The 23,829-nt window shown below is 42.9% G+C and overlaps 1 protein-coding gene across 1 annotated transcript in view; it reads right to left on the reverse strand.

Moving 5' to 3' along the window:
* The window catches only part of LOC126470638 (probable ATP-dependent RNA helicase DDX31), a 264,850-nt gene that overhangs the window by 114,435 nt on the left and 126,586 nt on the right, over positions 1 to 23,829 (reverse strand). The gene's annotated exons all lie outside the window — the stretch shown is intronic.

Genomic DNA, 23,829 nt, shown 5'->3' on the forward strand with positions numbered 1-23,829 from the left:
ACTCTGTTCTGACAATGCGTCACTCTTGTTGCGCAATGTTCTCAGAGTGGGGCGACAACTGTGACTTACTTGAACTACCCTCGTAGAAAGCTCGAGTATGTCAAGAGAATCTCGTTAAAATGACGATGATTGTTGGAAAGGAAGCTGTAATCTGTCACAATGACACCACAGAAAATAAACTGTGTAAAGTAAATACATCTGACAGAGGAGATATAAAGATACCCGTTTCTTACGCGTGGAAATCAATGAAACGCACGGTATTTCCTGAAGAATCTATTTGATGAAGTCGTATACACTGATGAGCCAGAATATTATGACCACTGCCCACCGCGAAATTCAGTGCCGCTGGTGACATGCGGGCACATGGCGCGGTTGGTTAAGTACACACTTAAAAAAGTTTTGCATAACCCCGGTTCGCAGAACTCCTGAAGATAGACGTTGACTGTGGATATTGTATCACACACAGTCCCTCTGACTGTTAAGAGATCTCACTAAACCCGCCCAAAGATGTAAACAACCATACATGAGCAGGGCCTATTAGACAGAGGTGAGATAGCTCATCAGTTACAGTCATTCCACCAGGAAGGAGGTACACGCCACGTGTTGTCTGTAGTTCAACCATGTCTAGATGGTCAATAACGCGGTTCGATCGCGACCGCGTTGTTACTTTGTGCCAGGAAGGGCTCTCAGCAAGGGAAGTGTCCAGGCGTCTCGTAGTGAGCCAAAGCGATGTTATTCGGACATGAAGGAGATACAGAGAGACAGGAACTGTCGATGACATGCCTCGCTCAGGCGGCCCAAGGGCTACTACTGCGGTGCATGGCCGCTACCTACGAATTATGGCTCGGAGGAACCCTGACAGCAACGCCACCATGTTGAATAATGCTTTTCGCGCAGCTGGTACGCTGGTCATCGAAGGTGGCGTAACGGCTGTGCGATACGTGAATGCAATCCTCCGAGCGACAGTGCAACCACATCGGTAGCATATTGGAGAGGCATTCGCCTTCATGGACGACAATTCGAGCCCCCATCGTGCACATCTTATGAATGACTTCCTTCAGGATAACGACACCGACTAGGGTGGCCAGCATGTTTTCCAGGCATGAACCCTATCGAACATGCCTGGGATAGATTGAAAAGGGCGCCGTTGAGGAGTGGGACAATCTGGACTAACAGTGCCTTGAGGAACATATGGATTGTATGCCACGACGAATACAAGCATGCATCAATGCAAGAGGACGTGCTACTGGGTATTAGAGGTACCGGTGTGTGCAGCAATCTGGACCACCATCTCTGTAGGTCTCGCTGTATCGTGGTACAAAGTGCAATGTGTGGTTTTCATGAGCAATAAAACGGGCGGAAATGATGTTTATGTTGATCCCTATTCCAATTTTCTGTACAGGTTCCGAAACTCTCGGAACCGAGGTGATGCAAAACGTTATTTGATGTGTGTATATAGATGAAACAGTGCCGAACTGGAGAGTAATTCTACCGAAGATACAGGCCGCAAATGGGGAAATCCACTGACATAAGCGACTCTGACAAAGGGCAGACTGTTACGGCCCGGCGCCTGGGAACAGGCATCTCGGAAACAGCGAAGCTCGTCGACTGTTCGCCTGCTATTGTGAGCATCCAAGGAAAGTGGATGACGAAAGGCAGGCGACAAGGTGTTGGATCCAGAATGAGATTTTCACTCTGCAGCGGAGTGTGCGCTGATTTGAAACTTCCTGGCAGATTAAAACTTTGTGCCAGACAGAGACTCGAACTCGGGACCCGAGGTCGAGTCTCGGTCTGGCACACAGTTTTAATCTGCCAGGAAGTTTCAAGGTGTTGGATGTCCACGCTTCATCACAAAACTTGAAGGTGAGGTTTCCCGACACCGTAGAGCAGGATAGGCAGCTAACTGGCAGATCTGACGACAAAGTACTATGCTAGTACATGCACAAGTGTTTCAGAAAACACAGTTTCGCGCACTTTGTTGAACATTGGCTTCCGGAGCTGACGATACCTACGCGTTCCCGTGTTGACCCACCGAGATTGTCAGTTGCAATATGAGTGGGCAAGGGACCATCTGGAACTAATCACGTTTCTTGTTAAAATGGGTCGACGGTGATGTCTAGACACGGCGCCATTCAAGCGAACGGTTGCTCGGAACATATACAGTGTTACGGAGCAGCCAGGTCAGGGCAGTATTATACTATGTGGACCTGGGCTTCCGTGGAACCTATTGTAGTAAACAAAGGCACCACGACAGCTACCCGAACATTATGTCAGACCATCTGCATAGCTTCGTGCTTGATGTCTTCCCCGACAGCGATACCATCTTCCGGCAGGTTTACTATCCCTCTCAGAAAGCCAGAATCGTGCTACAGTGGTTTGAGGAGCTCGATAGTGAACTCACGATCGTATCATGGCCAAGCTCCGCGTACACAAACTACAGACACGCTGCAGAAAATATAGCAAGAGTTTGTCGAATCCATGCCACTCAAAAAGTGGACAAACATTAAATAGGTGACTATAATGTTTTGGCTCATCAGTGTAATTTCTCTACCAGGGCCCGCATTGAACATAAACTTTATTTCTATGCGTAGTGTTATAAGAATTGTTGGGGTTTATTCCACGGGACTTGGTGTCACTACTGATTTTGTATGCACGTAAAGCACATATCTAAACGAGCATACCCAGGTAGGTACAACTCATTATCCGAAGATTACATGCTGGCTGCCAACTTCATGCCAATAAGATTACGACAGTCTGTATCCAAGATGTCTCAAAATGTTACGTTCCAGATTGCACAAACAGTGGATGATCCTGAACTGAGTATTTTGACATAAGGAACCAACAGCAGGAAATGAATATTTCAGGCATTACGACGTCTTGAATGAGCAATGGATGTCCGTATCAACATCGGTGGCGCTACACAACTAAAAACATAAATCGACAAAGATGGCTGAGTTTACTCAATTGCATTAATTGTGTTCGTAGACGCCGTTCTTGCATATGTACAGTGTTTATGAACCCAGCCTGATGTTAGAAAGAACAGAATACAAGAAACAGGTGGCACTGGCCCGTTGTTATCTTTCTTTCTTCCTTTCTTTCTTTCTTTTGCTTGTGCCTTTGTCCCGCGGATACGCAGGGTCGGCAGGGTTAATCGGATGTGGCAATGTTAGTCGAAGGGGTGGCCGGATGGCCTTCCTGCCGCCACCCCGTACCCCCCGGGAAGGAATTTGTGTACCCCAACTGTCTGCGACTAGTGTAATCCATGGAATAGTGCGCAAGTGTTCAGATGACTGGCCCGTTGTTATCATGGTTAGCTTTTCGCAGATAATCTATCCACATTAAGGCACCTAATAGTGGCCCGTGCAAATACGTTTTTCAATGCCTCGTCTTCGTAGGCCATAACTGGCCATTTCTCGTGTGTTATACACCGTACATGAGACTACCGAGTGGAAGCCAACATGGTGACAGAACATTCTAACTTCGAATGTGCGTGTTAAGTGCTTGGAGGAGTCTTGGATTAAGGTGTAGCGGCAATTATGTCGAATTTTTTCTGGTTTTTCTAAATCAATTCCTCCAGGATCTTAGAACATACAGGATTTCAGGACTACGCCTTATATGCAGACAATTCCACTTGCGCGTGAGGCGATAATGCCCTATAAAGCAAAGATTGTTTCTGTGTTCAGCAGATCCGGATTCTCGTTCTATTGGATGTTACGAAACGTCCTCCAGATGGCTATTTATTTATTTTATTTATTTATTTCATTAACAGTACAGAGTAACCCCACGCCTTGAAATGTAAGGTGGGTCGTATGCTTTTGAATCTAATAGCAAAGACTTCTCATTGTTACAGTCTTATTGGTATACAGTTGTTAATGCTTTTTTTAAAAATAATATAAAGAACATTATATATAAAGATTTCTGAGGTTACAGCGAATTGAATGCTTAACAATTGTTAAAATGGTTCCATATAATTTGTTACTACATAGTTGATGAGAATATAATTTATACAATGCAAATATCAAAGAAAAATAAAAAAAAAATGTAACACAATGAACTCCGCCATAGCCGGTCCCAAGCCCAGTTGAAAAAGGAGGAGGGGGAGGAGTAACACCTCATAAAAAAACCTTGGTTCACCTGGCCCGGATGATAGCACCTCGTGAGGGCCCCTTGCCAGGGACACGGTGAAGACCTCAACGGCAGCGAAGGCGGAGATGAAGATCATCGGTACGGCAGAACTGGCGGAAGAGGCAACCTTGCTTTTTGTGATACTATAAAAGCTATCGCCCAAGGTTATTTGGACAAAGGGCACGACGGTTCCACAGGTTAGTGGCGGTAACCCTACAGCGTCTGTTCCACATGTTAGTGGCGGCTGATCTATAAAACTCGGAAGTAGAACTCTGAGCTTAACCAGACTGAAATATCAATTTCAGTCACAAACCCAGTTCAAATAAATCAACATGGATACAGCACCTACAAAGACAAATTACCCCAGTGGGTCAAATCCCACGGTTGAAAAACCGCAAAAATGGTCTATTCGGATTCTGGGGAGACCACAGAAGTGTGCATGGAGGTAAATCGGAGTACCTCAAAACCCCGTAATAACAAAATCAAATCAAAATCTAGAATTTGGCTAATGACATTTAATGTAAATTCTCTCTTAAAAATGGGAAAACTAAAAAACATCCTGGACAAATCCAGAGAACGTAAAATCAAAATTATTGCATTTCAGGAATCACGATATACAGATGAAAATCCTTTTGATTCGGAAGGATACAGGATATACAAAGGAAAACCTGGAAAACGAGCCATGGCAAATTGTCCACAATTTGGAACTGGATTTATAGTAGATACATCAATACTTGATTCAGTCGCAACTTTCAAATCTTACTCGGGTCGGCTCTCCACGATGACAATAAAATCAGCTAATAATATATACACCCTAAGCAACGGACATGCACCAACTAACATCACTAACAAAAACAAAATAGAAGAAGTAGAAGAATTCTGGAACCAATTAGATAATATTCTCCAAAAAATCCCAAATAACCATGTCAAAATCCTTATGGGCGATTTCAATGCACAAATCGGTAAAGAAAAGAAATATCGATATTGGGTAGGTAAATGGTCAGGGCATACACAGACCAACCGGAATGGCATGCGACTCATTGAAATCTGCAAAAACCATGACCTATTTTTCAAATCAACATTTTTCAAGAAAAGAGCCTCGAAAACGAAAACTTGGATCTCACCTAATCCATTACTAGGTGAATATCAGTTGGATCATGTAATGATCTCCCGCGTAAATACAGTAGAAATCATGAAACTTAAAGTCCTTAATGGACTAGACCTAGATTCCGACCATTACCCAACAAAATTCTCCCTAGATGTCATTCCACAAAAAAGAAAATTCACTAAGAAATCTCCACACCGTAAATATGATGTACAAAAGATAAATGGCAATGAACAATTTACAAAAGAAACACAAAATTTAAAACCACAAAATTGGCAACAACTGCAAGCAGGACTTTTAAATGCAGCTGAAACTGTAGCACCGCAAACAAGAACACGTAAACACCCATGGTGGACAGATGAGTGTGACCAACTGATAAATCTCAGACAACAGGCGTGGCAAAATTGGTTGTGCAACAAAAATCAAAAGACCCTGGAAGATCTCAAAGATACCAGGAAAACAGTCACAAAAGCAATACGAACAGTCCGTAAACAACACGAAGACAAAAAATTGCAAGACATAGAAAATGATTTCAAGAAAAACAATTCCCGAAATTTCCACAGAGTATTCAAACAAAAATTAACAAAGTACTCTCCTCCATCACTCCAGTTCAAAAATGACCATGGGGAAATTGCTCATACCAACACCGAAAACTGTGAAGTTCTTACAAAATACTTTTCTACATTACTGAATTGTGAAAAGCCTGCAGAAAAATTTGAGTCCCATCGTACACAACGAAACCCAGACTCAAAGCCACCAAGTTTACAAGAGAGTAAAGAGATAATTCAGTCGCTGAAAAATAACAAAGCATCAGGAGAAAACCAAATCATCGCAGAATTATGGAAAAATGCAGGAGAAAATCTTATTGCAAAACTCAAAGAAATTATACATGAAATCTGGAAAACTGAAAAAATCCCCACAGATTGGAAGACTGCAATCATACATCCTCTGTACAAAAAAGGAAGTAAAACAGACCCCAACAACTATCGTGGAATCTCTTTATTGTCAATAACATACAAAATTCTGTCTAAAGCCCTACTAAACCGCGCAGAACCTCAGCTGGATTCAAAACTAGGCGAATACCAAGGTGGGTTCAGAAAAGGTCGATCTTGCGTAGAACAAATCCTTAACTTGAAAAACTCAATGAAATATTTACATAGTACTTCAAACAAAAGTTATGTCATCACGTTTGTGGACTTTAAAAATGACAGTATAGACCGAGAATCCCTTTTTGAAGTATTAGCAGAATTTGGACTAGATCAAAAGACAACAAACATCATAAAAGAAACACTCACGGAGACCAAATCCAAAGTAAAATTTATGGGAGAATTGAGCACAGAATTTGAAATAGACACAGGAGTACGACAAGGGGATGTACTGTCCCCAGTGCTCTTCAACTGTGCTCTTGAAAAAGTTGTTAGAGAATGGAAAAAAACAGGTGCACCGGCACACAGACTGGGACCAACACATAAGGGCATAGAATTACACTGTTTAGCATTTGCTGATGACATGGCACTGATCGCACAAGACATTACCGATGCACAGAAACAGCTAGAATTATTACAAGAACAAGCAGCTAAAATAGGATTACAAATTTCATTTGAAAAAACAAAATTTATGACTGACGTCAAAGATGTACCTTCTGATCTCAAAATTGAAAATAACTACATCTCTCGAGTAAAAGAATTTAAATATTTAGGTGAATGGATTGCAGAAAATTGTAATGAAAAGGAATCTGTCAGATCAAGAGTCCAGAAAATGGAGACGGCGTTTCAGTTAACAAAAGACATTTACAACAAAAAGAGTCTCTCGTGGAACTGCAAAATACGACACTACACAACAGTAATTAAACCCGAAGCTCTCTACGCATCTGAGACACTAAACCTTTAACACAGAACACTGAAAGAGGAATTAGAAGTGAAAGAACGTTAAGATAATGAGGAAAATCCTAGGACCAAGAACTAAAGATGGGGTACATTATCCAAAACCCAATGCAGAAATATATAAAAATATCTCCAAAATAAGACAATGCGCATGAGAAGAATCCAATTCATGGGGCACTTAGAAAGAATGGACTCAAACAGGTTAACGCACAAAATCCATACATTTTTAAAGAACAAAACTACAAGACCGAACTGGTACAAACAGACGGAAAAAGACCTGAGAGAATTAGGGTCTCTAAATCTACATGATAGAAATGAAATCAGAAAAATCACAAACACACGGGGTTTTGAGGAGGAAGAGAGAAAAACTAACCGACATACATGGTCTACGCAACGAAAGCTAGCCCATTCGTTGTTTATGAAGGAATACTGGGCGAAAAGGAAGGCGAACAAATGTTGATTACGCGTGGTCCTAAGTGATCCATCCGCGAAGAAGAAGAACAGAAGAAGTAACACAATGAGCGTGGTTAAGAATAATTTGTCAAATATAGAGGGAAGTGATATGCTGTATTTGGATGAGTACTACAGTCTAAGTAACATGTTGGTTAGTAATGACCTATTTCTATCTATTTTAGATGAGAAGATCTCGGTACAAACTCGAGCTATACTCATCTGAAATGGTTTGCGCTAATGTACACTCCTGGAAATGGAAAAAAGAACACATTGTCACCGGTGTGTCAGACCCACCATACTTGCTCCGGACACTGCGAGAGAGCTGTACAAGCAATGATCACACGCACGGCACAGCGGACACACCAGGAACCGCGGTGTTGGCCGTCGAATGGCGCTAGCTGCGCAGCATTTGTGCACCGCCGCCGTCAGTGTCAGCCAGTTTGCCGTGGCATACGGAGCTCCATCGCAGTCTTTAACACTGGTAGCATGCCGCGACAGCGTGGACGTGAACCGTATGTGCAGTTGACGGACTTTGAGCGAGGGCGTATAGTGGGCATGCGGGAGGCCGGGTGGACGTACCGCCGAATTGCTCAACACGTGGGGCGTGAGGTCTCCACAGTACATCGATGTTGTCGCCAGTGGTCGGCGGAAGGTGCACGTGCCCGTCGACCTTGGACCGGACCGCAGCGACGCACGGATGCACGCCAAGACCGTAGGATCCTACGCAGTGCCGTAGGGGACCGCACCGCCACTTCCCAGAAAATTAGGGACACTGTTGCTCCTGGGGTATCGGCGAGGACCATTCGCAACCGTCTCCATGAAGCTGGGCTACGGTCCCGCACACCGTTAGTCCGTCTTCCGCTCACGCCCCAACATCGTGCAGCCCGCCTCCAGTGGTGTCGCGACAGGCGTCAATGGAGGGACGAATGGAGACGTGTCGTCTTCAGCGATGAGAGTCGCTTCTGCCTTGGTGCCAATGATGGTCATACGCGTGTTTGGCGCCGTGCAGGTGAGCGCCACAATCAGGACTGCATACGACCGAGGCACACAGGCCCAACACCCGGCATCATGGTGTGGGGAGCGATCTCCTACACTGGCCGTACACCACTGGTGATCGTCGAGGGGACACTGAATAGTGCACGGTACATCCAAACCATCATCGAACCCATCGTTCTACCATTCCTAGACCGGCAAGGGAACTTGCTGTTCCAACAGGACAATGCACGTCCGCATGTATCCCGTGCCACCCAACGTGCTCTAGAAGGTGTAAGTCAACTACCCTGGCCAGCAAGATCTCCGGATCTGTCCCCCATTGAGCATGTTTGGGACTGGATGAAGCGTCGTCTCACGCGGTCTGCACGTCCAGCACGAACGCTGGTCCAACTGAGGCGCCAGGTGGAAATGGCATGGCAAGCCGTTCCACAGGACTACATCCAGCATCTCTACGATCGTCTCCATTGGAGAATAGCAGCCTGCATTGCTGCGAAAGGTGGATATACACTGTACTAGTGCCGACATTGTGCATGCTCTGTTGCCTGTGTCTATGTGCCTGTGGTTCTGTCAGTGTGATCATGTGATGTATCTGACCCCAGGAATGTGTTAATAAAGTTTCCCCTTCCTGGGACAATGAATTCACGGTGTTCTTATTTCAATTTCCAGGAGTGTATGTTTACATAGATTATACAGATTAAATGCTGATTGAGTGCTTCATGCATAGAATACATGAATTTTAGCTTCAAATGAGAGATACACTTATGTTTGTAATTTGTTAGTTGAAATAGAATATAGTTCATTGCTACTTGAATGCATTATTCCTTAAATAACTTAATACTTTTCCGATATATGAAATTCATTGATTATAGCTTTGAGCAGAGAAGAGAATACACTCCAGTGCTATGTGCACATGTTTGATGGCTAATATTTTGGATGACTAATCAACTCGGTAAAAGGTTTTTGATATTCACCGTGACATACGTTGGTGGTGCCGAGAATGGTTCGAGAATTTTAGCCGTGATAGGTTTGTCAGCTATATACCCTGTGTTTATAACAGTGCACAAAGATATAGTGTTTAATAACGTACTACGTGTGAACCGGATCAGGAGTCGTCTGCAGTGAGGTGCCAAAACTCATGGCATAGCGATATGGACAAATACAAATGACGGTAGTATCGCGTACCCAAGATATAAAAGGGCAGTGCATTGACGGAGCTGTCATTTGTACTAACAAGGGAACCTCCCCATCGCACCCCCCTCAGATTTAGTTATAAGTTGGCACAGTGGATAGGCCTTGAAAAACTGAACACAGATCAATCGAGAAAACAGGAAGAAGTTGCGTGGAACTATGAAAAAAATAAGCAAAATATACAAACTGAGTAGTCCATGTGAAAGATAGGCAACATCATGGAAAGTAAGAGTTCACGAGCGCCGTGGTCCCGTGGTTAGCGTGAGCAGCTGCGGAACGAGAGGTCCTTGGTTCAGGTCTTCCCTCGAGTGAAAAGTTTATTTTTTTATTTTCAGACAATTATCAAAGTTCAGGTACTCACACGTAATCAACTTCGCTCTCCAAAATTCCAGGACACGTTCAGATTTGCTTCGACATATGCAGGATTTGACGGTCTACACACGGAAAAATTTGAAAACGTTAAAAATGTGTGTTTTGATAGAGCACAGGGAAAACTGTGCGACTGAGAAACTGTTGCATTCATTTGTTGCAGTTTATGTGACAAAGTCTTATGTTTTCATCACTGTTTTGGGAGTGATTATCACATCCACAAGAAAACGTAAATCGGGCAAGGTAGAAGAATCTTTTTACCCATTCGCCAAGTGTACAAGTTAGGTGGGTCGACAACATATTCCTGTCATGTGACGCACATGCCGTCACCAGTGTCGTATAGAATACATCATACGTGTTTTCCTGTGGAGGAATCGGTTGACCTATGACCTTGCGATCAAATGTTTTCGGTTCCCATTGGAGGGGCACGTCCTTTCGTCTACTAATCGCACGGTTTTGGGGTGCGGTCGCAAAACACAGACACTAAACTTATTACAGTGAACAGAGACGTCAATGAACGAACGGGGACAGATCACAACTTTGCGAAAATAAAGAATGTAAACTTTTCACTCGAGGGAAGACTTGAACCAAGGACCTCTCGTTCCACAGCTGCTCACGCTAACCACGGGATCACGGCGCTCCCCAGCTCACAGCATCCTTAATGTTGCCTATCTTGCACATGGACTACTCAGTTTGTATATTTTGCTTATTTTTTCCATAGTTCCACACAACTTCTTCCTGTTTTCTCGATTGATCTGTGTTCAGTTTTTCAAGGCCTATCCACTGTACCAACTTATAACTAAATCTGAGGGGGCTGCGATGGGGAGGTTCCCTTGTAAGATTCTTCATGTGAAATGGTTTCCGACGTGATTACGGCCACATGACGTGAATTAACAGACTTTGAACGCAGAATGGTAGTTGGAGCTACACGCATGGGACATTCCGTTCCGGAAATCGTTAGGGAATTCAATATTCCGAGATCCATAGTGTCAAGAGTGTACCGAGAATACCACATTTCAGGCATTACCTCTCAACACGGACAACGCAGTGACCGACGGCCTTCACTTAACGACCAAAAGGAGAGGCGTTTGCGTAGAGTTGTCAGTGCTATCAGACATCCAACACTGCATACAATAACAGCGGAAATCAATGTCGGACGTACGACGAACGTATTCTTCAGGGCAGTGCGACTAAATTTGGCGGTATTGGACTATGGCAGCAGACGTTCAACGTGAGTGCCTTTGCTAACAACACGACATCGCCTCTCCTCGGCTCGTGACTATATCGCTTGGATGACTGCAAAACCATAGCCTGGTCAGATGAGTCCCGATTTCTGTTGGTAAGAGCTTGTGGTAAGGTTCGAACATGACGCAGATACCACGAAGCCATGGGCCCAGGTTGTCAACAAGGCACTGTGCAAGCTGGTGCACACCCCATAATGGCACAGGCTGTGTTTACATGGACTGGATTGGGTCCTCTGGTCCAAATGAACCAATCATTGATTGAAATGTTTGGGTTCGGCTACGTGGAGACCATTTGCATACGTACATGAACTTCATGTTCCCAAACAATGACGGATTTTTATGGATGACAATGCGCCACAATTATTCGCGATTGGTTTGAAGAACATACTGTACGGGTCGAGGGAAAAATTTGGCCACCCAGATCACGTAACTTGGGACATTATCGAGAGGTCAGTTCGTACACAAAATCTTGCAACGGCGACAATTCCGCAATTATGGTCGGTTATAGAGACAGCGTGGTTCAATATTTCTGAAGGGGACTTACGACGACTTGTTGAATCCATGCCACACCGAGTTGCTGCACTACTTCGGGCAAAAGGAGGTCCGACACGATATTACGAGGTATCCCATTGTAACACCTATTTTTGACCTATATTGTATTTGTATCGATATTTCTATGTCAATTTATAGTATTGCTTATATATAGTGTTGTATCTGTCACTGAAATTCTCTGACTCTGTGTACATATTTCAGTTATGTGAACTTTTGAACGATGTTGTTTAAATTATGCTTGTGTATTTAAATAACCAATGGAATGACTTATGTAATGTACTGCAAATGACTTGGTCCATAGTTAGGGAAAGTTTGGGCTGAGCAGTGCTGTGGTTAACACACCGCTAGTAGTAGCGGATCACTGTGGCTCATATTCCTGGAGTTCTGAGGACAGAAGAGCTTAAGGGCAGTATTTATGGGCCACTGATGCTGCATTTGGTAATACCATTATCATGGAATGGTTTTTGGCCCTATAAATATAATTCCGACGACAAGAAGATACGTAACAGGGCGAAGCCAACAGTACTGCTATGATTGCATCGCCGCCAGGTTAATAGCCACTGCAAATTACGCCAAGAGTACCACCAGCCTTCCACTAAATTGTTTATATTTGGCACTCTGTAAACGGACCAGGTATTTGCGAAATTTAGTTGATTTTATAATAATAATTTTGGTGTTGCAAAAAACTTTCTTACACCCATGACTATCCCAAATCACAAACCTGGACAGGAATCCTACCTACCGAATTTAATTCCGAGTGTCCTACTTTATTATGAGAAAGTGGTTGAACTTGAATTTAATGTTGTGTTGTCATTTGCACAGCCAATTATACTTTGAAGTAGGTTAAAAGACTGCTAATGAAAGCACCTTTGTTATTTAAAGAGTTATAGTTTGTTGCGCTTTACTTAATTAATAATTAATGTACTTAACTCTTCTCATACATACTGGTGTAGTTTCGTTAATGAGCATGGTCCTCATTTACTAAACTAGTTAATGAAGCAATGCAAAGGCTCCTTCAGAGCATTCTGTTTAGTTGCTTCAAACCTAGTTTAAGAAAGGACTATTTACTGTGTTATCTACTCTAATGCACGTTGATTAATGCACAGGCATAGAGACCCTGTACTAAGCAATGACGTTATATATTATGACCATTAGCAGACCCCCTGATTTAAATTCACAATCATTTCAAGCTTTTCCCTGTTCAGTACTGCTACTAGTTGCATGTGTGTCGGTAATTGGTTTTATAAACTGTTACACTTAGTTCATTTAAGGTACGTGCAGTTGAGAGGCATATGTTACTGTTTACTATCTCATTTTCCATTTATTTGTTAGTAGCACATTTATCTGCAAAGGTAGGTTACTGTGTTGTTGTTGTTGTAGTAGTTGTAGTAGTAGTAGTAGTAGTAGTAGTAGTAGTAGTAGATATAAGGAAAGAGTTTAGTGTGTGTGTGTCAAGGAAGGTTAGGTTAACCTTAGCACTGCCTTTTGGTTTAACGTTTTGCTTGACACAAGAATGCGTAATTAGGCTGGCGTCCGGGCTTCCGGGCCCTGGAGCGAAGTCGACGTTGTAACTCATCGAAATGTCTTCCATTAAGTTCAGGTCGGTACTGTCGGTAAGTCAGTCCATTTCAGTAGTGTTATTGTCCACAAACCATTGCCTCACGAGTCCTGTTTTATGAAAAGATGCATTGTCATGCTGATACAAACAACCATCGTTCCCGCACTGTTCCTGTACATAGAAGATAGCGTACCTAGGAACACTTGCTGTTTCCTGGTCGGTGTTTCAATCTCGTAAATTATTTTAGAATCGCATGAAAAAATTGGTACTAGAAACAGGCATATGCCGTTTCTGGCATTTCTCTCTCTCTCTCTCTCTCTCTCTCTCTCTCTCTCTCTCTCTCTCTCTCCCCTCTCCCCCTCTGTGAGACATTAGGTTGTGATTAGTCCAGGGTTCGTAAATATTACTAGTTCCACATTTTTAAGTGCTGTATAACACATAATAGGTATCTGGAGTATAATGTGAACTCTTTAATTACAGAGTTTTATGGTGAGTAAAATTATGAATATTTTTAAAACTACAGTAGTTACATAATGTGCGGACAGTTAATCTATACTACGTCAGTCGTGCACCACATTGTACTTTGAATCTGAAGAAGATCCTCTGCTATGGAACATGCGACATTTCCAAATGAAATGAGTTTCATTAATGTCTTAACAATTTTGCCTTTCTTGAAAATAGCTTCTATTGCAAAATATTTTTAACTTGTAAATGTTTTTGACAATACCACTTCTTAATTTCATTTCACTTAGTCGTTACTGGCGTAGAGTAATAAAATAACACATAGGTTATTACATACAGTACTGACAAAAACTTCTCGAGTGCAACACTTTTAAATTCGAATAAAATATTTGCTCGTAGGTAGTAGAAGAAGATGAAAAATTGCTCAGTTCTTAAGGTACGCGTTTTAGGGCCCATGTTTACTACAGATTATTTTCTTGTTGTGGTCCCTACCACCGCCCCTGAAATTTGTCTACCCTACAATTTTACAACAACATCACTGATACATGTATTCCACCGTCAGAGTTATCAGAACTATTTTCGCACATAATTTTCGATTAGGTCGTTTCTGGACCAGGGTCCTTCACGTCACATTGATACATTTACTCTCCTACATCATCCCTGAAGCAGTATCATGGAATCACCCTGTAGACTTCTTTCTAAGTGTTATCTTTCCCGGCGACGAATCGTGTGGTGTCGCCTACTGTGCACCACAACAGACAGATTTGGTCCAAATTCGCTGAAGACAAAGTACCGAGTGAGGCGCTCCACAGGCAGGCATTGAACTTACATTCGCGTGTGGTGCGACTCAGAATCCCTCCCAAGCATTGACATTTCGATTTCCGTAGTTTCCTTGAATAACTTCAAACAGATGTCAGTATGGTCATATTATAATGGTCGTAACTGATTCGGTGTCACAGGCCTGCATACTCCCTCGTAACGGTACTACAACATGAGCTACATCAGCGAGTGGGTGGATTACATTTCTTTTACAAAATAGAAACTCCGACGCGACTAAACAATGTAGTGAAAAATGACACGGGTGAAATTATACGATTATAGAAGCAAAAATGTTGCACTAAGCATGGGTCAGGCGAGATAACTGTTGATGTGTGGTTAAGAGCAGCAGTTAACTTCAGTATGAAACACTGCCCTCGTTATTACGGATGCATGACTAAGTCCCAATCTAACTGGGATCAGATCCAGCCGGGATCCATTTTACTGCTGAAGTGAGAAGTACGACCCAAGACGAACAGGGCGAGCAGAGCCTGTAGCAGCCTCCAAGATCATGTGGCATCACTCTTCTGGATTTTTCCTATCTGGTTTCACCTCAAAAGTGAAGTATACAGCGGTTCCGTTGATACGGTTGAAGAGCTGCAGCAGCGAATTGTGCAAAGATTTACGAGAGGATCTGGCGATGTTTGAAATAATTCAGAAAATACTCCCTTTAATAGGTACCTGTGTACAATAAATAGTGACATGTATCCTGCTGAAGCAGTATTTTATTTTCTATTAAAGCAGACCAGATAAGCCATGGGTGAAATTGAAGCCAATTGGATGGGGAGTTAATCGAAAATGTCCGATTTTATGTACATTTGCACCAGGATAATATTTGATAGTGAAATCAACGGCGGATTGTAATCACGAATTCGCAATTATTCCGCGAACATCTCCTTTGGGGACCCATGTTCACTGAATGTTTCTCCTTCGATTAAAGCGTATTTTAATCCGCTATGGAATATGGTACACTCTGTACACCAACGAAACCCAAGATTATTAAACAGACTATGGAAAAATCTGTATAGCAACGAAATCCAAGAATACGCTGTGACTGAATACTTCTAGCAAGCTCAGGAACAGCGCCTTTAGAAAATTCCTAAACGTGCCACGTAAAAGTGGTACAACAGGCAAACAACAAACAGGCAACAAAATATATTACTCATGCGAAGGTCGTCAAGGAAATTACAATTAATGTCTTCATCAATAGACTGACAATTCTTGTCCTACATTTATCCCTATATTTTGCATGTCTTTCCGATTAAGAAGTAGCTAACCTAAAGCATTATCTTTACAACAAAAATGTGAAATATGAAAAGAATATTTTCGACTGTATTGTGTAACTTATATGAGACAGGTATTGGCTGAGTAAGGTTGTAAGGGATGGGACCGACGCGTCCTTGTCCAACAGCGACGTTAGAAAAAAACCACAAAAGCAAACAGAATAAAAATTAAATACTAAATGAAACATTTTGCTCACAATCGGAAGTCTAAGAAATCAAAATTAGCCCACGAAGAACAATGTAAGCAGCGTTCGATAAATTTGAAAGCAACATTTTATCTTGGGATTCTTTCTCGGGTTTGCAACCAAATCTTCAAATCAGGTCGACACAATATTTTGACGGTCAAACCGACAGTTACCTTCCGGTGTGGCACATATGTTGCTGAGTATCATCGAAGCATATAAGCAGCGTCACACCTGAAGATAATGGCGGGTTGGACAGTCGAAATACTGTATTAATTTGATATGAAGATTTGGTTGCAAACCCAAGAAGAGTAAAAATGTTATTTCACCGTTAAATCCAACGGAGTGACACAATATTTTACGTTCCAAACTAACGAAACCTCCAATGAACTTTTGTCTTAAGTAAAGTCGGTCGACGAATCGAAGTCTTCTATTCAACAGCGTGCTCATCATACTGACACCGAGACGGAGAAAGACAAACAGAAGGCTGAAATTTTTTCATTGAAGACGATAATATTATGGTCACTTATTTTGATAATGACATTGAAATGAGCGATGTGGAGATCTATGTTCGCGGGACTGAAAATCAATTACAGTCGCCCTGTAGAGAAAAATGATGGTGTCCGACTAGTTTCCTATTTGATTACATATGAATTATGCGGAAGACTCTCTTGCTGGATCAACGAAATGTTGACAAAATGGAGAAAATCATGTCTCGCCTTTTTGATGAAGGGATGTCAGACACGCACACAGCTACGTACCTATGTTGCTGATGACAATCTGTTGTATAACAGTAGAACACATCGTTCGCTCGTTTATTATAACCAGTGTGGAGACAAGCTTGCTGTGTACAGGGGTTATATGATACCTACAGAGAAGATAGAATGGAAATCAGCTAGCTATATTCGTGAATGTAATTGAAGTGGAGGATAATGAACGAAGCTTCATCATGCACGATGCTGTAGCACACAGGGGTGTCGCAAGGACACAAAAACAGAGAACCAACATTTTTTGGAAAGGTTGGCAACTGACTCCACGAACAAAACAACTGCAAGTATATAGGCGGTAAGATCCATTATTGTTTTAGTACATCACTGGAAAAAAATGGTTCAAATGGCTCTGAGCACTATGGGACTTAATTGCTGAGGTCATCAGTCCCCTAGAACTTAGAACTACTTAAACCTAAATAACCTGAGGACATCACACACATCCATGCCCGAGGCAGGATTCGAACTTGCGACCGTAACGGTAGTGCGGTTTCAGACTGAAGCGCCTAGAACCGCTCGGCCACACCGGCCGGCTACACTAAAAGAAGCTTATAAAACCTTCGTTCGACCGATTCTAGAATACCGTTAATTCGTCTAGAAGCCTGCCCAGCTAGGTTAAGTCGATCAGACAGAAAATGTTGAAAGAGAAGCTGTGACTTTATTCGTGACGGGATCGTTTAATTAGTGCGAGAGTGTTGTGGAGATCCTCATCGATTTCCAGTGGTAGCCGTCAGCTTATCGTCAAAATTCCGAAAACAAGCGGTCAATAGAAAGTCAAGCAACATTTTATTTCCTTCCACGTAAATGAAACGAAATGAGAGTGACAGAGAAATTTGAGCTTATATATAGAGGCTTAACGACAATCGTGCGTCCCGTGCCACCATATGCGAATGAAATAACACCATCAAAACGGGAAGGGAGATTACTTTGCTAAAATTGACATACTGTCCCTGGAAAAAAAAAATCTGTGGCCATTACGACAATGCACCCTCCGCGACGCACCCTAAGACTGCTTGCGGATTCCAAATGTAAGAGAAGTATTCATGAAGTTTTACGTACCACCATGGCAAAAAAAAAGATTTACTAATTAATTATTTATTTGTTTGCAGTCCTGATAGATAAAAAATCACTGCGCCATAGTATCGGGCCCGCCGATGTGGCCGAGCAGTTCTAGGCGCTTCAGTCTGGAACCGCGCGACCGCTACGGTCGCAGGTTCGAATCTTGCCTTGGCATGGATGTGTGTGGTGTCCTTAGGTTAGTTAGGTTTAAGTAGTTCTAAGTTCTAGGGGAATGATGACCTCAGCAATTAAGTCCCATAGTGCTTAGAGCCATTTGAACCATAGTATCGTAGCCAGCCGGCCGGAGTGGCCGTGCGGTTCTAGGCGCTACAGTCTGGAACAGAGCGACCGCTACGGTCGCAGGTTCGAATCCAGCCTCGGGCATGGATGTGTGTGACGTCCTTAGGTTAGTTAGGTTTAATTAGTTCTAAGTTCTAGGCGACTGATGACCTCAGAAGTTAAGTCGCATAGTGCTCAGAGCCATTTGAACCATATATCGTAGCCAACCACTAGAGGAGCCAAAATAAGTTGGGGCAGTAGACTGATAAAGTAGAGTTATCGTGTGGTTATTAGTTTTCAGTTAGTTTTCAGTAGCAGTGGAAATGTTGCAGAAGTGTCACTCTATTACACATGGCTAAAAAAAGTCATCTGGATTGACTTGACTCAGTTGCACCATCTTCGCTGCAAATTACCGCACACGACAGCCCACTTTATCAATGCACGCTGTGCCATTACTTTTTGGTTCCTTCAGCTGTGTGCTACAGCATTGGGGCGCGGAGATTTCCATGTTTACAAGGAGTGCTGGCATACACCTGTAAACATGCCAAAAAGTAATTACGTAATTTTAACTTTCTAGGTGATAATGAAAACTTTATTACGACCCCCACATGTAAAGGATGAAAATTACTCAAACCGAAAAACTTTAGGAAGTTGCAAGGGACACCAAAACAAGCATTTTTCTCTAATAACTTGCGAGCATCTTTTAATCCGGTAGAGAGCGTAATAGCTCTCAGCACTAGTGCAATTGAGAATCAGTCTAATGTAAGAAACGTCCATTGTAAGAAATTGTGAAACCATCTGACTTACAGCGTGTGCATAACTTGGAAGGAGATGACTATCCACTCGGAGCACAGTTTTCGCAGTGGTACCTGGGACAGAGTCAACTGCATAATACATTTCCTTCCTCTGTGCTGTTTACAGTCGAAGCAACGTTACGGCGTGATAGGGTTTTCAAGATCCACAGTTCGCATGTTCTGTATGAAGTTAATTCAAATGCCATATTTAATCATGCTCGTCACTTGCGGTTCTACGTTAATGTGTCGGCAGATGTTGGTGAATGTTTAATTGGACCATATCTCATACCTATGCCATTAAATGGCAGTCATTATTAGTTTCCTCGGCAGACCATTGCCAGAGTTGCTGGATGACGTACCAGTAGCTACGGGACAACACACGTGGTTCCATCATGAGGGAGCGCCAGCACATTTTAGTCGTCCTGTGCGTCGATTCGTCAACCGACAGTTTCTAGAAAAGTGGATTCGCAGTGGAGGTTCTGAACCACGGCCTACTCGATCTCTTGATTTGAGCCGTCAGGACTTCTTTGTGTAACGGGAGATGTGCAAAATTGTTTACAAAATCCCCGTTGAATCAGAAGAGGATCTGGTAGCCCGAATAGTAGCAACAGCAGTAAGAATTAAGGACACTACTGCAGTCTTTGACTGCGTTAGATACAGGGTGGCGCACGAAATGTGTTACCAATTGTTTCTTTCACAATTTACGACGTACATTAGATATCCCGCTGGGATCTCTACAGCAGTACCAGCAGAGCTTGCAAAAACAAATGAGTTACGAAATGACGTGTAATTCACGATACTGCCGCTAGGAGACTAGTAAGCAGCAATGGCTGACAATGGAAGACAGGCGACACAGCAACGATCGGCAACTGTGTTATTTTTCATGAAACGAAAAGCCTTCTTGTGACTCAGAGGCGTTTTCGCCAACAGTTTAACGCACTATGGGTCCCTTGCAAGAAGACCCTCCACAGGTTGTACGATAAATTTGTACAGGAAGGAACAGTATTGGAAGCGAAGCGACCTCGGCCTAAGCCTGTTTGTTCGCCGGAGAATATTGAAGCGGTACAAGTTGCCGTACGGAGAAGTCCCGGGAAATCGTGTAGAAAGGCAGCTGTGCAACTGAGAATATCCAGACGCTCCGTTCAACGCATTCTTAAAAGTGACCTCCATATGTACCCATACAAGATGACCTGTGCATAGAAGCTCACTGAAGAACACAAGCTGCAGAGACTACTGTTTGCTCAGTGGGCGGCGAATAGGAAAGAAAATCTCAACAACGTTTGGTTTTCAGACGAGGCGCATTTTCATTTAGACTGTGTGGTTAACAAACAAAATGTACGCTTTTGGGCCACTGAAAACCCGCAAGTGCTTCATGAACGACAACATTATGCTCCGAGGATTACAGCGTGGGAAGCAATTTCCAGTCACGAACTTATTGGACTCTTTTTCTTTGAAGAAACTGTGAACAGCGAGCGTTACTTGAGCATGCTTCGCAATAGCTTCATTCCACAGCTTCTTGCTACTGTCTTGCCCTTCAACACGCAGTGATTCATGCAAGATGGAGCAAGGCCACATACTGCAAACACTGTTGTTGGAGTTTTTACACGAGCATTTCTCCATGCGGATCACTTCACTCAGTTTTCCAGGTCGCTTCAAGGACGGACAAAATTGGCCCCCCAATAGTACATACCTCAATCCATGTGACTTTTCTCTTTGGGGGTACCTAAAGGAAAAATTTTTCCCGAAACGCCCACGTGATTTAATGTAGCTCAGAAGACATTCTTCAAGCTTGCAGTGAAATTACGGAAGACGTGTCCGGTAGGGTAATCACTAACTTCAGTGTTCGTTTGAAGGAAGTTAGGAAACGAAATGTTGGACATATTGAGCATGTGCTGAGATAGAACAAATCTCCATGGACGGCTCTTCATTGTAGTACATGTTCCTTTAAGATTTTATTGACAATAAAGTTTATATTCAAAAACAAAATGGTAAAACATTTCGTGCGCCACCCTGTAGAACATAAGCCACTGGTGCAACCTCAACTTACAAGTCAATGGAGACATTTTTTGAACCTATAATGTAAATGAAGTAATTGTGTTGATGTTGTTGTCTCTTGGTAATAAGAACTGAAACTTGTTTACGTTGCTTTTGGTCGTCAGAGGAAAACACATTAGAAGAAGGTTTTTCAATGTTCCGTGCAACCTCCGAGAGTTTGATAGTTAATTTTCACACAGAGAAAATTCGTTCTACCGGTTTAAAAAAATTCTCACAGGAAAATGTGACATTAGAAAAAAATATTTATTTCTGTGTCCCGTGCAGCCGCCCGGGTTTGTCGGTTTAAATAATTTTCGATTTCGCATTACCAGCTTAACGAAATGACAATATGATCGGAGTCGTTACAGAAACTTTCTTTAGGTGTTTCCAGACTTACGAACTACATGTATGACGATTCGCGTCACGTAACTATCTTTTCCGTTAACAGCGCAGTGTACTACACGACGGTGAAGTAAGAGGTGTGCTGGAGCTGCGGCCGCAGCGTGTCGCGTCCGGCGCCGGCGCTGCCCTGCGCAGACAACAGCTCGTTTACGCGTGTAATAAACAGAAGGGGGCTACTCCCCAGTGACTTGCTCGCTATTACCGCTGCGGCCGGACGCGGGGGCCGCCGCACGCACAACCCTACTACTCCCGCCGCCCTAACTAAATGTTGCCAATTCAGGCTTACGCGTACAATCAAGGCGGTGCCGCCGCAACGTCGGATTTATGGCTTGTAAACACAAAGCACAAACTCAAAACAAACTTGTCTTCGCGTGTATCTGATTCGGGGAAGCCGTTATTTCTAAGACCGCGATTTAGTATGACGTCACACAGAAAGCGACACTTACAAAACTGACCGCCTTATGTACTACAAGAGTTAGAATTAATACAGTCTCACCTATGGGGAAAATGTACATTCTGGAAAAGCATTTTTTCTTTGTGGACAAAACGACGTTCACTGAGACGCACTAAAGCTGCTGAAAAGGGGAACTCCCCATCGCACCCCCCGCAGATTTAGTAGTAAGATGGCCTAGTGGATCGCCCGTCAAAAACTGAACACAGATCAGGCATAAAAACAGGAAGAAGGTGTACTGAACTGTGAAAGAAAAACCACAATAGAAACAGTGAACGGTCCAAGACTAAGAAGTTCAATAAAGAGCAGCCTGAAACAGCAACAGCGTCATGGGTATTTGGTCATGGTGTTGGAATACTAGGCGGACGAGCCGTATTCAGAAGGCCGCGTGCCTTTTTTTTTTTTTTTTTTTTTTTTTTTTACACACAACATTTGAACTGTCCGGTCACTGAAATGTTTATTTTCTTTCTATAGATTTGGCAGTTGTCATACTATCACATTAGTTACAGAATATGAGTCATGTGTAAGAATACGTTGTCGTCACAAGTAAATGTGATAAACAGTGAGAACAGGCGACGTCATCGGTCCCATCGGATTAGGGAAGGATGGAGAAGGAAGTCGGCGGTGCCCTTTCAGAGGAACCACCCTGGCATTTGTCTGAAGAGATTTACATATATCACGGAGAACCTAAACAAACGGATGTGAACTCAAATGGCTCTGAGTACTATGGGACTTAACAGCTGAGGTCATCAGTTGCCTAGAACTTAGAACTACTTAAACCTAAGTAACCTAAGGACATCACACACATCCATGCCCGAGGCAGGATTCGAACCTGCGACTGTAGCGGTTGCGCGGATCCAGACTGAAGCGCCTAGAACCGCTCGGCCCATCCGGCCGGCGGATGTGAACTATGTCACAACAAAAGGATTCAAGAATTCAAGTTTCAAGACTTCCAAAAGGGAACGCAACTACAAAAACGTTAAAAACACATGTTTTAACAAAGCACAGAGAAACTGTGTTATTGTGAAACTGTTGCGTTCATTTGTTGCGCCTTGTGTAAACAAACTATTGCGTTTCCATCATTTCCTTGGGAATGATCACATTCACATTCATACGAACACCTATATCGTGCAAGGAGGCGTATCTCAGTCACTTACCAGTCGTATAAATTAAGTGCGTGGATACGAGATTCCTATTATATAACACATGCACTGTCACTAATGCCGCGTATGACACACCAGACGTGTTTTCCCGTGGAAGATACGGTTGTCTTATCTCCTTGTCATCAAACGTTTGCGGTTCCCATTCGAAAGCTACTTTCTTTCGGCTGCTAATAAAGTAGTTGTGTAGAATCAACAGTCATTATAGATCCCTACCTTACACCTCGCTGTTGCAAAGGGAGTTACACCACGACACAGACACAAATCTGAATATAGCGAAAAGCGAAGAGGACAAAAGAAAAAAAAGATTGGCACGAGGGAGGTCTGAACCCGGCAAGTCCCCTTGGCAGCCCAACACAGTAACCACTTCGCCATCTCTCTTCCTGGCTGCTCTATATTACACTTCTTGTTTTTCGACCGTTCAATGTTTCTATTTTGCTTTTTTGCGTAGTCCAGTACGTACACCTTCTTCTTGTTTTCATGCTTGATCTGTGTTCAGGCTGTCCACTGGGCCTTCTTACCATTAAATCCGAGCGGGGTGCGATGGGGGTTTCCCTTCCAATTATTTCCTTAAGGTCATTCACTTGCAGCTACGAACATCTTCATTTTTCCTTCTAGATGTTTTCTTTCGTCAATATATTGTGATTTGTTCAGGTTACATAATTTCCTA

The sequence above is a fragment of the Schistocerca serialis genome, chromosome 3 (genome assembly GCF_023864345.2).
Source record: "Schistocerca serialis cubense isolate TAMUIC-IGC-003099 chromosome 3, iqSchSeri2.2, whole genome shotgun sequence".
Taxonomy (NCBI): domain Eukaryota; kingdom Metazoa; phylum Arthropoda; class Insecta; order Orthoptera; family Acrididae; genus Schistocerca; species Schistocerca serialis.